Below are 17630 nucleotides of genomic sequence, written 5' to 3'. Positions count from 1 at the left end.
TGGTTAACAAAGTCAATGTTTTAATATCCATTTTGTAACTTCACATTGATGTGAGGGGGAAAAAAAAAACCGCAAAGCCCTATACTGTTTTTCCATTTTCTTCCCAGCAATATTTGACTATTAGTACAATTCACTAGAAATGCCCTGATGACATATACTTAGCTACTTCATCAGAATACGTTATTTCTAAAAGGAATTTTGTGGCAATTTTTATAAATTATGTAATGATGTTAGATTGCATTGTTCTATTTGAATATCTTCACTAATACTTGGAAACTGGCAATGAGTTAGCTTAATATCCTAAATGGTTATCTGTTGGTGATAAAAAAAGAATCTGTGGTAAGCAGAGAAAAAGATGATGATTTTATTGGAGCCTAGTATAATAAAAATAAGTGAATGAAAAATCAACACTAATAAAATATGCTTACAGTTCAAGTTATAGATTTCTATGTCTATGCCATATATAATCCATGGACCTTACACATAAATCTGTCCCCTGAGAGCTAAAAAAACGTCTTGAATCTGCACAAGTTAACTTGTATCCTTCCTTATTTAGAACTGTAGTGATGTTTATTCAGGAGGAAATTATAAAACAATAAACATCTTTCCAAAGTGAGTTAAGCATTGACTTACAAATCACTCTAAAGTAGGGATTCTCAACTTCTTTTTTGTATTGTGGACCCCTTTGACAATCTAGTGAAACTTATGGAACCTTTCTTGGAATAATGTTGTTAAATGCATAAAATACATAAGATTATAAAGGAAATCAATTATATTGTAATATAGGCATCAGAATATTAAAAAAACAAGTTCATAAACCCCCAGCTTAATAATCTATTGCTTTAGAGTCTGTCATTGAATTGAGGTCCTTTTCCTGAACTATGACATTTTACTGACCCTTCTATAAGATGGAAAAAGTAGGGGAAGAAAAATTAGAGGACACTTATGATATGACAACTAAATAGCTTTGTTCAGAAGCTGTGGTTTCCATTCAATTTAACACCATCCTACAATTCCAATTCCAATGGGACAATTTTTATTAAGTTTTAAATCCTGAAAGTGGCAGATTAGAGACAGCACAGCTGAACTCTTAACATTCTCCTCCAAAAAAACTTTAAAATAATACCTTAGATCAAATTTTGGAGCACCAAAGTCAACAAAAGATTGAAGTGATACATTTTTTCTGACCTAAGAAAATTTAAGAGGTCAGACAGAGAAGTTTATGATATCAGATTAGAAGCCTGTCCAGAGTCCACACAAGTAGCAGTAGCAACTTTGGAATCGCTGAGCCCAAAACTGGTTTGGGGATTGATCAGCAAGTCAGATAGAGATTACAGGGGACCCTTTGCTGGTACTGAGTACAGCTGGTGCTGAATGGTTTTTGTATTGCCCATATGTAGTTAGGGTTTCAGTTCCAGAATGAAGAGGAATACTGGAAGTCGGTTACTAGGGAGCAGAGGCCCTGGCCACAATTCCAAGATAAAAAGACCCCTAACTCTTGTGGCTATAGGGAACCAAAGGCCCATTCTGGATAAAGAATTAGAATGCAGACCAGGAGAGCAGTGACCATACTTCTCCTAAGATCACACTACCTTGGAAACTGAAAACTTGAAGTCCTTGAAGTCCCCCAGAACTAAGTCTGAAAATAGCAGTATGAAAAAACTTGAAGCCTGGGATGGTGCCTGTCTACCCCCAAGAAATAGGAAAGAGGGGGAAGAACAAACAACAAAAAAAGGCTATTAAAATGGCCAGGAAGACCAAGATATATACTCAGAAGAAGTTAATAATGTGAAAACATCTACAAGAAAACCCTCAAAGCAAAATGCTAATTTTATCCAAGTCCAACAAGAATTCCTGGAAGAGTTAAAGAAAGAGAAGATGGGGAGAACAAGAAATTGGGAAAAGAAATGAGTAATTTTAAAAAAAAATTATGAAAAGAGAATTAACTGGTTGGTAAAATGGGCCCAAAAAAAGTACTAAAGAAAATAACAGTTTAAAAAAAAAACCAGAACTGGCCCCAAAATTCACTGAATAAAAGAAATCTTTAAGAAACATAATCAACCAAATGGAAAAAATAGGTACTCACTGCAAAAATAATTCCTTAAAATTAGAATTGGGCAAGCGAAAACTTAACAACTCATCAGAAATAAAGAAACAAAATCAAAAGAATAAAAAAAATAGAAAAAATGTGAAATATCTCGTAGGAAAATAACTGACCTGACACTAGATAAAGGAATGATAATGTAAGAATTATTAGAGTACTGAAAGCCACAATGAAAGAAATAATCTAGATATCATATTTTAAGAAATTATCAAGGAAAAATGCCCTGACATACAGAGGGTAAAATAGAAATTGAATGAATCTACCAGTTACCTCCTTAAAGAGATCCCAAAATGAAAACTCACAGGAATATTATAGCCAAGGTCAAGAGCTCCTAGGTCAAACAGAAAGTACTTCAAGCAACCAGAAAGGACCAATTCAAATAATTTGGAGCCATAGTTAGAATCACGCAAGATTTAGTGGCTTCCACGTTAAAGGAGCAGAGGGCTTCAACTATGATTTTCAGGAAGGAAAACAAGCTAGGATTACAACCAAGAATAACCTATCCAGCAAAACTTAGTATAATCTTTCAAGAGGGAAAATGGATATGATATAGAGGAGTTTCAAGCATTCCTGATGAAAAGACCAGAACTGAGTAGAAAACTTGACATTTAAATATAAGACAAAAGAGAAACATAAAAAGAGTAATCATAAAGGTCTCAATAAAGTGAAACTGACTATATTCCTATATGGGAAGATGATACATGTAATTCTTAAGGACTTTGATATTATTAAGACAATTAAAAGCAATTTACATAGATAGAAGACATAGAATAAGTGTTCATGGAGGAACTTTTACAGTGGAAGGGAAATGGGTGTGCTTAAATCTCAATATCCTTGGAATTTGTTTAAAGAGGGAAGAAAAAAATATATGTGCATGTATGTGTATACACACATACAATATACATTGTTATTTTTGGAAATGTAACTTACCCAATATGGAAATATGAGGAGAAGGCTATAAGAGAAAGGGAATAAAGGGGATCTTAAAAAAGAGGGGAGATTAAAAGAGGCAGTAGTTAGAGGCAAAATGGGGTTTTGACAAGTGATGGGATAAAAACAAACAGAGAAGAAGAAACAGAAGAAGATGAAATGGAAGGAAATACAGAGTTAGTAATCATAACTATGAATGGGTTGCTCTTCCATAAAATGGAAGTGGATAACAGAATGTATTAGAAACAGAATCCATCAATATGTTGTTTACAAGAGACATACTTGTAACAGAAAGACACATTCAGTTAAAATAAAGAGCTGGAGAAGAATCTAATATGCTTCAGGTGAACTTTAAAAAAAGGCAAGAGTAGTGATCATGATCTCAGACAAAGCAAAAAGACCTAATTAAAAGGTCTTTTATCAGAAAATAATCAGAAAAACATTTTGCTAAAAGGTATAATAGACAATGATATCAAAAAATTTTAACAAGTATCTCTGAAAAAGGTCTCGCTTCTCAAATATATACTGAATAATTAATTTATTTGTTATTTTAAAAATATTTTATTTCTAATATTAATGAATATTTTAATAAAAATGAGCACAGTTTATTTTCCAACTGATAGATGGTATAAGGATATAAACAGTTTTCAGAAAAAGAAATCAAAGTTACCTATTGTCATATAAAAATGCTCTAAATTAGTATTTATGAGAGAAAGGCAAATTAAAATAATTCTGAGATACTACCTTATACCTATCAGAAATGACAAGTGCTTGAGGGAATGAGAGAAAAATATGTACACTAATGAACTCTTGGTAGAGAAGTGAACTGATCCAACCATTCTGAAGAAGAATATGGAACTAGGCCCAAAGGACTCTTGACCCGCTACTATCTTTATATCCCAAAAAAGAACAAAGAAAAATGGAAAGGAACTATATATATACACAAAAATATGTATAACAATTCTTTTCGTGGTGGCAAAAAATTAGAAACTGAGGGAATACTCATCAGTTGGGGAATGGCTGAACAAGTTGTGACATATGATTGTGATGAAGTACTATTGTGATATAAGAGGATGAGGTGTGGTTTCAAAGAACATGGCAAGACCTATATGAACTGGTGCAAAATGAAGTGAAAAAAACTTGGAGATCACTGTTCATAGAAACAGCAATATCGTAATGATGATCAACTGTGAAAGACTTGGGTACTCTGATCAATACAATAATCCAACACAAATGACTCATGATTTAAAAAAAAAAAAAAGTTAAGCCATCTCCAGAGAGAGAATTGATGCACTCTGAGTGAAATTTGAAGTATAATTTTCTCATTTTATTTTTCTTGCCTTTTTTTTGGCAATGACTATTATGAAAATATGTTTTGCATGATCTCATGTATAATTGATATCATATTTCTTGTCTTCTCAGTTGAGGAGGAGGTAGAGAATGTGGAATTCAAAATTTAAAAAGAAAAGAATGCTAAAAATAATCCAAAAAAATCAAGTTTCAATCCATATTTTGTGATTGCTTTGGTAATGCTTTCTCCCTCTCCCCTTCTATCATAACATTTGGGTACTGGCTCTGTCTATTCTTATAAGGGACAGCTATTAAAACAAGCATATTTGGTAATCAAGGATGGCACTTCCTTAAATACATACTACTTACATACAGTATCATTTTAGCTTTGTTCTTGATTCTATCCATTCATAGTTTTATCTGACATAAAAACAAATGTTTCCTGTGTGAATTTTTACAACTAGCTTAAAGAGGAATCAGTGTTAGTCACAATTAGTGGATGGAGTAACTAATGCAAATCGTTAAATGGCTTAGCCAGAGATACAAAATTCAATAGCTTGTCTTTCCCAGGCCCCTAGTCAGACTTAAAGATCATTTCTTACTCCTGTTTTTGAAAGGAAAATTCTTGTGCAATTACTTTTAGGGTTTTAGGGCCTATATTTCTTTGTTCATATTTGGGACCATATGCTATTAGCATTTAGTGGATAGATCAGTGCAAATTCCACCATATTTTACCTCTATTAAAAGCAGTTTAATTTACATTCATCACCTCTGCTAAAGAAAGAACTAAAATTATCATCTTTCTAGAATGTCAATTTCAATCTAGCATATTTTATTTTTATTGCTAGCTTTTTGTTTTACTTCATTTCCCAAAATATCCCTCCCTACTTCCCTTTCCAAAAAGAAAAAAAAAAAAAAAGGAAAGAAAACAATTTAACAAAACTAACCAGTATATTGACAGGAATCTTCATGGTGTATTCAATGTTCTTCACCCATAGTCCCCAGCTCTGCTGATAAGAGAGAAAAGTGAACTTTCTCTTCTTTCTTTCACAGCAAAGCTTCAACATTTTTTTTTTTTTGAACACCTAATATGTACTGAGCATTGTGGTAGGCCGTGGATAGGAAGACACAGTAGTTGATGAAATAACAGTGTCTGCTGTCATCTGACAGGTTGAGAATGACAAATAGATCTTTATAGGTGAAGGACAGCATATGACATCTAACAGTGGATTCATTGTATACAGTGAAAAACAGTAAGGTGACCCACGAGCATTTTAAAAAGCTTTACTGTGGTGCAGACCTACATCAAACAAATTATATCTTTTTCAAAAACCTAGCTGGATATCTGCCTTTCATTTTGCCTTTAAATCCCTATGCATGGCGGAGTTACAGAGTGGTGACTGTTTATTAAGAAATCCCTTTGTAACTACAAAAAATCTGCATATCCTTGTTTTAAGAAGGAAAAAGAGCTGGGTTATTTTTTTTTATTATTATTTCAGTTTCATCTGCCCAATTACTTGAGGCAGGTTAAATGAAAAATCTGAAAAGCCGTGTCTGATTTGTAGGCTTTGAGCTTCCTCAGCCCACTCAGTGTGTGCTACATTTGCTGTTCCAAATTAGGTAGATGCGTACAGAGTGTTATACATCCTGCTTTTATGTATAGCTTTATCTGATAAACACCACCCTTAACAGCTACATGAAAAAACCATGAAAGTGGCGTCTTTTAGCTGTATCCTTTTGGTGGACATGAAGAAATGGGACCAGACATAAATGATTAATGCATATTCTTGGAAGAAAATATTGCAGGGTGCCTTGCTGTTTGATTACAAGCCTTGGAATTAGTCAACATTTCCATAATTCTAAACCAATATACACCTGTTTTCCCACTGTGATGTGAAGGCACAACTTAATTTAACAGAAACCCTGCTGGGCTAAATCTCTCATTAAATACCAAGCCTGTTCGGTAATTTAAAGTTGTAGTACCACTATTTTAACTGCGGCCTTCCATATTATGAAATTAATAAGAAATCAAGGCTGTTCTTTGCTATTTGACTCACTTTCTGACTTCTTTTGTGGAAAAAAATGACAAAGAAATGTGTATCAGCAGCTGACACGTTTATACTTCTCATGATATAATCATGCCCCTGTGGATAAAATCTGTTTTATTAAAAAGAAAGGGGGGAAAAAACCTAGCTTCTTTTTTTTTTTTAATGACTAAAACTCTTCATTTAAAATACAAATAAAATCTTCATTTAAAATCCAAAATAAAATCCAAATCTTGGTAAATTATATTTCTTTTTTGTCACAGGTCCTTTTTGTCAGAAGTCACTTTTATTATGTTACCAAACTTGATTTAGGTATTTATATTCTCTTTACATGATATCTTTTCATGAAGAGAACAAAGGACTGGGTCACTGGAAAGAAATCAACGCCTTTGGGACTATAGGCTGAGTAGATGAATGCATCTGCTATTAGATTTTTTATTTAGGGTATCTACACTGACTCTGCTTCTCTGACTTTGTGACATCTTTACCTCTGGGTATAACTTGGAAAGGGTCAGGGCTTTATTGATCAAGCATAACGGGCAAGACAAAGCTATCATGGGTACTTTTCTCAAACCTTACCTCACCTAGCTGCCTGAGAAAGACAAGGAATCAATCATCCTGTGAAAATTTTCAAATACTGATTAAGAAGAGAAAAAGGAAATAAATGTAGTGGTTAATAGAGGAAACTAAGAATAAGATCCTTATTCTTGCTTTTCTCATAGAGTTTTGCTTTGCGGAAAAAAGGCTATAGAATCACAAAATTTTAGGGCTAGAAGGCTACTTAGAAGTTATCTATCTGCTCAAGGGGTTTTTAACCTTTTCTGTGTCGTGGCCACTTTTGACAGTTGACCCTTTCGCAAAATGTTCAAATGTTATTGATGCATTAGATAAAACACATAGATTTACAAAGGAAGTAATTTAACAATAATAATAATATTTAACATTAATAATAATAATAATAGCAAACAGCTAAGGGCCTATATATCCTACTATATGTCAGGCACTGTGCAAAGCACTTTACAAATATTATCTCATTTGATACTCACCTCAACTTTGAGAAGTAGGTGCTAGGATTTTCCCCATTTTACTGATGAGAAAACTGTGACAAACAAATACTAAGTGTCTTACCCAGGGTCATACAGCTAACATCTGAGTCTAGTTTTGAATTCAAAGCTTCTTAACTCCAGGGCCAGCACTCTATCCACATAGCTGCCTCCCCCCACCCACCCATAATTGAATATAATATGTTGAAATACAATCTAATTTAACAGGGTAGTTATCATTAAAAAAAAGTTCATGGACCCTACAAACCCATTGTCTAATCAAACCCCTTGGTTTTTATGGATATTATTAAAGTAATTGGCATCGTGCTTTAAGGTTTGCTAAGATCTTATATAATCTTATTTGACCTTCACAATAACTTTATTGTTGAGTTAGTACTATGGGTATTACTCTCCCTGCATTGCAGTGAGGAAACTGAGGCACAGAAGAAAATGGTTTGCCCCTGGTCACACAACTAACAACACCAGCAACATTATTTAAACTCAGGGCTTCCTAGCTCCAAGCCCAGCACTCTTGCTTCTCCATGAGCACTAATGAGGAGCAAACAGGGACCAAGCACCTTGCCCAACATCACACAGGCACTACACAGCCAAGATGAAACTGGAGCCCAGATCTCATTTCACATTCTCTGTCTCGTGCTGCCTCCCTCCTTCCTGTCCTCATTATTTGGATCCTGAGGTCCTGCAGTACTAGTGTGGTCTCTTGGCCAGGATTTGAAGAGGCTGCTCTCTGTGACAAAGGGGAAAGCCCCAATGAATGTGGAGAAACAGGGAATGATGCTAGGGAGACCGTGTCTCTTGGGAAAAACACTGGTGGAGCTTGGGTGCTGGGGAGAGAATCAGAAGGTGGAAGGACTTGTTTGACCATGAAGCCTCAATGAAAGGACTCAGAGTGAAGGAAAACCAAGAACTGAGCTAAAGCAGTTGAATAAGTGTCAAGTGCGGTCAGTTAAAAACACTAAGGGCAATACTTATTCAATCACTATTATTCATTAAATATTAATACTAAATTTATGTGCTTTGGTATTTTACCTCTTTTAAAAGAGTGCTAATATTTATCTGAAGATCTCTGATGCATCTTGCTTTCTGAATCTAAGTATTCATGGCCCACCATGATTGTGTCTACCCCAACACTATCAAACAACCAGTAAATTCTATCCACATTATCTGATAAACATCGCCCTTAACAGCTTCATGAAAAATGGGGCCGTGGCTCCGTGAAGATATACTGTACACATTTAACAAGTACTGTCTAGTTTATCTTAGAACCTGGCACTTAGTAGGAACTTAATAAATGGTTGCTGAATCTAATTGAATTTTTTCCCCTAGATGTCTGGGCCGGTTATACACAAAATTTGGCTGTAATTCGCATTCACTAATCGTGTAACGGATTACACAAGCTTTGGAACAACTCTGCTATTTGGGGCTTCATGTAGGCACAACCCAAGTGGTAATGTTATTTAGTAGAAATGCTGTCAGGTACCATTATTTTTCCCAGGGAGAAGACCTTGTAAAAACAATTTGAAAGATTTATCTTGTTTTGGCAGAGTTAATTTAGCTTAATTAAAAAATAAAATTGAAAAGACCTTAATTGAGCCACAGAGAAACTCTCGATATCTTTTCAATAATCAAATATTCAAGGTTAAATGTCCTTGTGCAGATGACAGAATTAGGCCTTGTCTCTCTTTATCCAAGGTCTTAACACATATTGTCTCTAGCAATAAGGTCTTTTGATTGAAAATCTACAGCAGTATCATTAGAGCATTCACTGTATAAATTAATTTAATTAAAGATGTAATAACAGAGAGAAATATAGTTTTGAGAAAGCTCTTAAAATTTTAACAGCAAGGAGGAGTCTGTGGAATTTGCATGACTTATAAAATATTAATTGCAAATTTCTTCCAGACATTTTCTCTGAGCCGTTCTTATACTTCTTTTTAGAGTCACTACCAGTTTTATTAAATGCAGTTTATATTGAAAAGTCATTGCCCCAAAGCGAACATTTGTTTAGAATGTCTTATTTTAGCAGAGGTGTGCAGAAAAGTATTTTATAATTGGGAGGGTGTGACCCTTTCCCATTTCAGCAAATTCCAAGGTCATAAGGAGCAAGGCTAGAGACAATGAGATTTAAGGCAGAGGCTGGTTCTGGTGTGATTGAATCTGACCACACCAAATGAAGTATCTGAAGGTTTGAATAGTTCCTTTGCATGTAAAATCTGTCTAGGCTTGAGCCAAGATATTGAACTTGCCCTCAGGCCTTAGATAGCTTCAGCACCTTTTACCCAAGCACTTATTTGCCTGGACCAACCAGAGAACACTAGAGCTCGAAAATCTGAGGAACTCTGTACCCCAAAGATGGTAGGCAATTATTGGGCCAATGTCTAATACCTGATTATAGCCTAAAGAGATTTGGGAAATATATTGGATGGTCAGAACCTTGACCAGTTTGATTCAATTTGTGCTAGGAATATAAACAGCCAAAAGACAATTCCTGCCCTTGGTGAGCTTACAATATAATAAGGGAGGCTATTGGGCAGCTGGGTAGCTCAGGGGATTGAAAGCCAGGAGGTCCTGGGTTCAAATTTGACCTCAGATACTTCCTAGCTGTGTGACTCTAGGTAAGTCATTTAACCCCCATTGCTTAGCCTTTACAACTCTTCTGCCTTGGATCCAAAACATAGTATTAATTCTAAGGCAGAAGGCAAGAGTTTAAAAGGAAATAAAAATAAGGGAAACTATATGTAATCAAATGTATATAAAACAAGCCATATACAAGATAAATAGGAAATAACTAGGGGAAGGAAATCACTGGAATTGATGAATCTGCAGTTTTATCCCTCTTTGAGCATAGTTCCAAATGTTCTTCAGAATGGTTGGACTACTAACAGTTTTATTAGTATGCCTGTTTTCCCTCATCCACTCCAGCATTTGTCCCTTCTGATAGTGATGAGATTGGCACCTCAGAGTTGTTTTAATTTGTTTTTCTCTAATCAATTCCCAATTTTTAAAAATAATAAAACAGAATGTGTTTCTGATTTTTTTTTAAGGATAAAAGGTGGTAAAAGGCAGAGACAACAGAAGATCAAGGATTTTTCTATGGGGTTCTTGGCCAAAATAGTCTATTGCTCTGTTGCAAACTCCATTCCTAATTGTTCCTCATTCTTTAATTACCTCTTATAATTTATGCAATTGGCTCTGGTACCATGGTACTAAGGCCCTCATCCATTGTATAAACAATTTTGCTCTCTTTTAAAAAAAAATAAATTCTGACTTCCATAAAATCTCCCATAACCTGGGCTCCAATTCTGTTGCTATTCTCCAGGTTCCAGTGGATTCAGATTCTGACCAGGTGCAGTCAGGAAAAAAGTTTGCCACAAATTCTTGTGTTCAAAATGAGTGTGGGAGATGGGTCATAACCACACAGATTCCCCATCCTCTTCAACGGTGCCCAAGGCCAGTTGCATATTTATATAATTATATAACCATTTAGTCTAAAATTCTAGCATGTAAGCATACATGAAACACACCCCCTAAATACCTCTACCAACAGACTTCGTTCATCTTCTGTGAGTTGTATAATTGGCTGAATAGTCAGGGTTCAGTAGAATAATCCCAAGCCTTGCATATAGTAGGTGTTTATTCAATGCCCAGAAATACATTTATTAAGTGATTGGCGGGGGGGGACGACACACAAGCATTTCAGTGTCTGCAAATATTATCTCATTTGATCCTCACAACCACCTTGAGGGGTAGATGCTATTATTATCCCATTTTACAGTAAAGGAAACTGTGGCAGACAGAAATGACCAGACTTGTCCAGTCACCCCATTGCTAAGTGTCTGAAGTTAAAGGGATAGTTTTGTGGAAGAGAGATTAGCTTCATGCTGCTTGGTCCATATGGCAAATTGGAGGAATAATTCTAAAGGTCTAAGTGGTGATGGTTGCAGAGTATCAGATTCTTCCTGAGGAAGAGCTTCCTGGTCATTAGATGTTCAGAGGCAGAGACAGCTGCCTCGGAGAGTGGAGAGGAGCACCTTTTGCTGGAGGCCCACTTGTGAAGGAGATGCTCTGGGAGGCTCTATCTGCCCAGGTGCAGAGGACTCTGAGCCACCTGGGCATTCTGGGACATCTTCTGGTCCACATCTTGCAGGATGACAGGGGATCATTGTAAGTGTGTATGAATGCATGGACGTATGCCTGTGTACATGGGATACATAACTAGCCCCTTTTCCATTAGGGCTATCTCCCTGGGCAACTACGCTTTCTCATCTTGAGACTTCTCATGCTCTCCCTCAAAGTATTTATTCTGTTTTGTTTCCTTTTTTAAAGGGGCAGTATAATGCCTATTGGGCTTACGATTTGTGTGCTTTCTAACATAATGCCATATGCTTGATTATGATCATTCCTGCCATCCACAATACTTAATTGGGAGATTGTGAAGCCCGGATAGCTAACATTTGCACAAATCTTCAAGCTCTTGGAAGATATGTATAAAGAAATGTAATAACAACAAGGTATCTTTCATGTTTCCAATGATTTATATAGACTTTTCCCAAGGTCTGATACAATATGGAGAATGTTTCTACTGAAAAATTTATTAATATGGCTACAAAGTTTACTGCACATTTCTCAAATTCATATTTAAAGAGCTTGTGCTACCTGGGTTCAAATTTGACCTCAGACACTTCCTAACTTGTGTGACCCTGGGCAAGTTACTTAACCTTGGTTGCTTAGTCCCTAACAGTCTTCTGTCTTCATGAGAGATAGTAGGTAAAGATTTAAAGAAAGAACTCGTCCTGGGTAGATTGAGAATTTTAGTCTTAGTAGGTTTCTTAAGGAATAGTCCTCCATTAGGCTAAGTAAGTCTATTGGGTTTCGGTGCTTACACCCAATGGGCAAAGTCTAAAGAAAGGAAAAATGTTTTCTGACCCCTCTTCCCACAATGGTTTATAACTTCTAGAAAAGGGTTCATATCAAAATATATTGGGGCAGCTATGTAGCGCAGTGGATTGGCCTAGAATCAAGAGGATCTGGGGTCATCTGGCCCTAGACACCCCTAGCTTTGTGACCCTGGGCAAGTCATTTAACTCTTAGTGCATAGCTTATACCACTCTTCTATCTTAGAATTGATGCAAAGACAGAAGGAAAGCTTTTTTTTTTTTTTAAAGAAGAAATCTATATAGTTTATATTGATTAGTACCACTCTCCTAAAATATACTTCACGAATGCAGAGACTATTTGATTTTGTCTTTGTAAACTCATAGAAACACATAGAAAACACTTAGTATTTGTCACTGAATTGCTAAATGCTAGCATTGTGACTTCTGTACCTTTTGTCACTGAGAATAGAGGTCCTTTGCGAAGCAGCCAGTAGGGATCACAGAGACTGGTCTCAGAACCCAAAGTTTTGTTTATGAGGGATACAAGGTTGTACTAATACATGTTTAACAACCAGGTCTACTCACTCAAAAGTCTAGCATGCCACACACTTTTAAGTTTAATCTATATGGCACTATTTAATCCATCACTTTCTCAAATCTAGACAATCAACCAGTCAATACACCAATTCCTGATTTATAGCCTTTGCTGATTTCTAAGATGTAGATATTCGCACTAAAAATTTAACAATCAACTCCAGGCAAAGCAGGCTTTTTAGCACATCCCTGGTTCTATCTATCAATATTTACTATATTGAAATTTTTAATATCTCATTATTTTTTAAATTGTTTTGACCTTACAATCCTCCTGAAAAGGTTTTGGAGAGCCCCCAACCATCCCTAAACCACACTTTTAAGAGCAGCTGATAGTAAAAGTAAAGTTCTGGCAAAAAGTTCTAAATGGTGTTAACCTAGTTTAAGTAGGCCTAATTCAATTGTCTTGACCTGTATTTCCAGATAAAGAGGAGTTGAGAAGCTAGGGCAAGTAACTAGATGAACTAACAGTCATGGAGTTAAAACAGAGAAAAGGGGAGGATTGATTGCAGTCATGAGTTGGAGGCCCATTGTTTTTTTGTTTGTTTGTGTATATTCTGTTGTTCTTACCTTATAAGACGTGCTTCTCTACCCCCACCCTCCCAGTGCAGAGAATGGAAAACACTGGGAATATTCAGTCCAGTACTGTAAATTTGGCTCTACAAACAATATTTCAGGAATAACTGTATTCCTTCCATTAAAAAAGAGCTAAATTTATATCACCTATGTGGAATATCATGAAAAGGAAAGAATGCCAGGGTGACACAATTAAAATCACAGAGCATTGGGTTTCGGAAGTATCCATTCCTCCAGTTTGATCCTAATAAGGTTTGAGCCAGTTTCTGTATGATTCAGTCCCCAAAAAAGACTGATAGAACTTCAAAAAGTTTGGAGAAATGCTCCCAACGCAATTAAGGGTCAAAATGTGAACTGATGTAAGGAGAAAGGTTCTGGTGTTGAAAAGAAATTGGAAAAAAAAATGAAGTGAAACTGACTATTTGGGCCATTGTCCAACTAACAGTTTTAGAGACTGGACCTTCACTGAAGAATCATCACCTGAATAATTTACTGGGATATAGGACAGAGAATGAGTCATTGACACATGGACTGGACATTGCTCCAGAGACTCTAGCAAATGGAAACAGATCTATCACTACCCATAATCATCCTCCCCTCCTTAAGTTTTAGAATTCTCAGAAGGAATATAAAATAATAGATGATAATAATAGTAATAGAAAAGGAATGTGGCCCCAGCACTGCACAGGGTTCAAAATGAACACTATGTAGAAGATTATGATGGAGATGCTCTGGAGAGGTCTATGGGATAGTCACGCTTGGGTCAAGAAACTGACCAAAGATAATGCACCAATCACTTTTTAGAACCTTCCTTTATCCTACTGGACAGCTAGGTAATGCAGTGGATCAAGTGCCCAGCCTGAAGCCAGGAAGAGGGATCTGCCTGAGTTTAAATCTCAGATACTTATTAGCTCTGTGACCCCAAGGCAAGTCATGTAACCCTATTTGCCTTAGTTTCCTCATCTGTAAAATGAGCTGGAGAAGGAAATAGCAAACCACTCCAGTATTTTTTGCCAAGAAACTTCAAATGGCATCACAAAGAGTAGGAAACAACTGAAACAACTGAACAACAACAACAATCAGCAGTTTATCCCTCTGCTGGCTTTCTCCTCCTTCTATTTGGTATGGAAAGTGCTTCAATAAGCTTCATTTGTATTATGACATAAGTTATTACAATGGTTTTGATAATAAAGCTCTGTTTCAGGAAGATAGCATTACCATATTGACTAGAGCCAACCATCTACCAAAACCAGAGAAAAGGACAAGCAGCGAGGTGGCACAGTGGATAGGTCACTGAACCTCAAGTCAGGAAGCCCTGAGTTCAAATCCAGCCTCTAATACTTAATAGTTATGTGACTCTAGACACAAAATCTAAAATCAGATCTTCCTGATTTCAAGAATCCATCCATCTTACTAGAACCAGAATCCATAATTATTAACCATTCAGCTAACTAAAAATGGTCAATAGACTTCTATAGAGTACACAAAGAGTATGGCAGAGATGTGTCATGGAGTGAGAAGCCTGAAAATTCTAGCTCTTGCTTTATCTCTGGTTTGCTCCTTCAAGCTGCCTGACAAGTGGGCAAGGTTGAGCTTAAAGCCTCCAGTCAGATGTTACCCTCTAGCTCATGAATCAACCTTTTCCATTCTTGGATATAAATATCACATATATGAAATATTGAATAGCTATAATTGTTAGGTAGTCTCTCCTGGCATGAAGCCTGAAATTTTCTCCTTGCAATTTGCATCATAGTTCCTATTTGTGCTCTCCAGAGAACCACGTAAAAAAACAAGTCTAATACTTCTTCCATGTAACAGCTCTTCAAACATTTAGGATCATCATTTTAGAACTGGAAAGTGACCCTTTCATTTTACACATGAGGGAAAAACCTAAGGCTCCGAGGTGGTCCCAAAAGTAGTAAATGGCAGAGACAGGATTTGAACCTAGACCCTCTTACTCCAAATCCAGTAATCTTGGTTGGCACTGTACTGTTGCTGAAGACAGCTATCATGATCCTTCTGTGGTTTTTTGGTTTTTTTTCTCATCTCCAGACTAAACATCCCTAGTCTTTCCACTGATCCTTTCATTTTGGGGGAGAAGGGATATTTTCAAAGCGTTTTAATATCCTGGTTGCTTTCCTGCTAATCAATGCCCTTCCTAAAATGCTGCCTCTTGAACTGAAAATGTACTCTTTTAGAGCTGTCACCTGACTTAGTTCAGACTGTGATGGCTCTTCAGGTTCAGCCTACGGTTGCTTTCAATTTGTTGGTTTCCATCCCACACTGTTGATTCAGATTAGGAATTCAGTACACAAAATACCCTAGGCCTTTCTCAAACAAATCTGGCCACACCTTCCCCATCCTGTGAGTAGTTGATTTTTTGAACCCACAAGTAAGACTTTACATTTACCCTTATATTCAGCTTTTCAGATTTGCTCCAATGTTCTAGCCTTTCAAATTCCCTTTAGAATCCTGATTCTGTCATCCAGTGTATTAGCTTTATGTCATCAGCAAATGTGATAAGCAGATTTCATGCTGTATAAGGAGCATTTTTATAGCCAACTCTTGATTGTCTAGTTGGCAGATTCTTCAAGAACATTGCATTTTTCTTTGCTGTCTTCAACCCAAGCTTTATTGCTGGTGACAGTTGTAGCAGAGGATAAAAAAGACTAAAGGAATGGCAATGAAATACATAACCTGAGCTTCTAGCTTACAGTTGTGGTTGGACAAAAAAAAATGTATATTAATGTGTTTGAGAGATTGTCTAAATAGATATCCTACTTGGATTATTAGTATTCTTTAAGACAGAGTAATACAATTCCTTCTCTGGTAATGGAAACAATTGAGATTCATCTGGGTTTTCATATGGCTTTAGAGTTTTATTTGTTATTCCTTCTTTAATTTTTTTTAAAAGATTGGTTTTATTTACCTGTTACTTTGTGAAGAAAACCAAAGCACAGGACAATTAAATTATACTTCTGAGTTCAAAGCAAAGCCAGAACAAAACTAAAATTGGAACATTCAATTATTACCCACCAAGCAAAATAAAAATTAGCTTAGGGCCATAGACCATAGAGTACACAAAAAGTATATGACAGCAGAGATGGCATTACTGAGTGAGAAGCCTGAGATTTCTAGATCTTGATCTCTCTGGTTTATTCATTCAACTCGATCTAACATTCATGAAATATCTAAGGATTTTCAGTTGTGACTGACTTTTTGTGACCCCATTTGGCATTTTCTTGGCAAAGATACTGGAATAGTTTACCATTGTCTTCTCCCGCTCATTTTACAGATGAGGAGACTGAGGCAGAATTAAGGGACTTGCCTGGAGTCACACAAATATATATTTACACACACACATATATTTCACCCTAAAAGCTGAGGATACAAAAAAAGGAAAAGTTATGGCACACTGAATTCTGATTGGGGAGCTTTAACCTTATCTGGTCTCAAGCCAGGTGTCCACATCACTTCCTGGCCATTTTCATACTTTCCTCCATCCTCCTCTTCCAAGCTTTGTTTTCAATATAGTCTTTTTCTATTCTTCTGGAGGGCAGAGACTGTTTTACTTGCCTTTATTGTATTTGTATCTCCAGCATTTAGTATAATATCTGGTAGGTAGTAATTGTTTCTTAATTCTGTTTCTTAATCTGCCTATCTATTTATCTAACCATAGATCTATCTATCCATCTATTCTTGGCCTCAAGGATTTTATACTTTATTGGTAGGGGAGAAGGTGGGGATATAATGAAATGTATACAGATAATTATACTATCCAATAGGAAAGGAGAGATCAAAACAAAGGAGAGGTACAACATGCCTCAAGAAAAGTTGAGAAGGGAGCAAATATAGAATATGGAAGGAAGTGGAACCTGACTTGAACTCTAAGGAGAGCATTATAGGAGGTAATAATGAAGAAGAGGGCCATGCATTCCAAATACAAAGGCCAGCCTTCTTGAATGCATGGAGATGGAAGACAGAAAGACAAAATGTGACCTCAAGTATGGCATCATCTCTTTCTGTCTCCATTCTCTCATATATTATGTAAGAATAATAATATTTGCCATCCACTGCATAAGGTGGGAGGGACTGTAACTCATTAGCAATTACAAATTATTTAGTACTCATAAGATGCAATATAAAACTGTAA

At 36.1% G+C, this 17630-nt stretch overlaps 1 protein-coding gene across 1 annotated transcript in view; it reads left to right on the top strand.

Moving 5' to 3' along the window:
• The window catches only part of CELF2 (CUGBP Elav-like family member 2), a 195725-nt gene that overhangs the window by 57095 nt on the left and 121000 nt on the right, over window positions 1-17630 (top strand). The gene's annotated exons all lie outside the window — the stretch shown is intronic.

Source organism: Gracilinanus agilis, chromosome 5, assembly GCF_016433145.1.
Source record: "Gracilinanus agilis isolate LMUSP501 chromosome 5, AgileGrace, whole genome shotgun sequence".
NCBI lineage: Eukaryota > Metazoa > Chordata > Mammalia > Didelphimorphia > Didelphidae > Gracilinanus > Gracilinanus agilis.
Note: the sequence above shows the minus strand (reverse complement) of the source record. Positions and strands in the feature narration are given on the sequence as shown.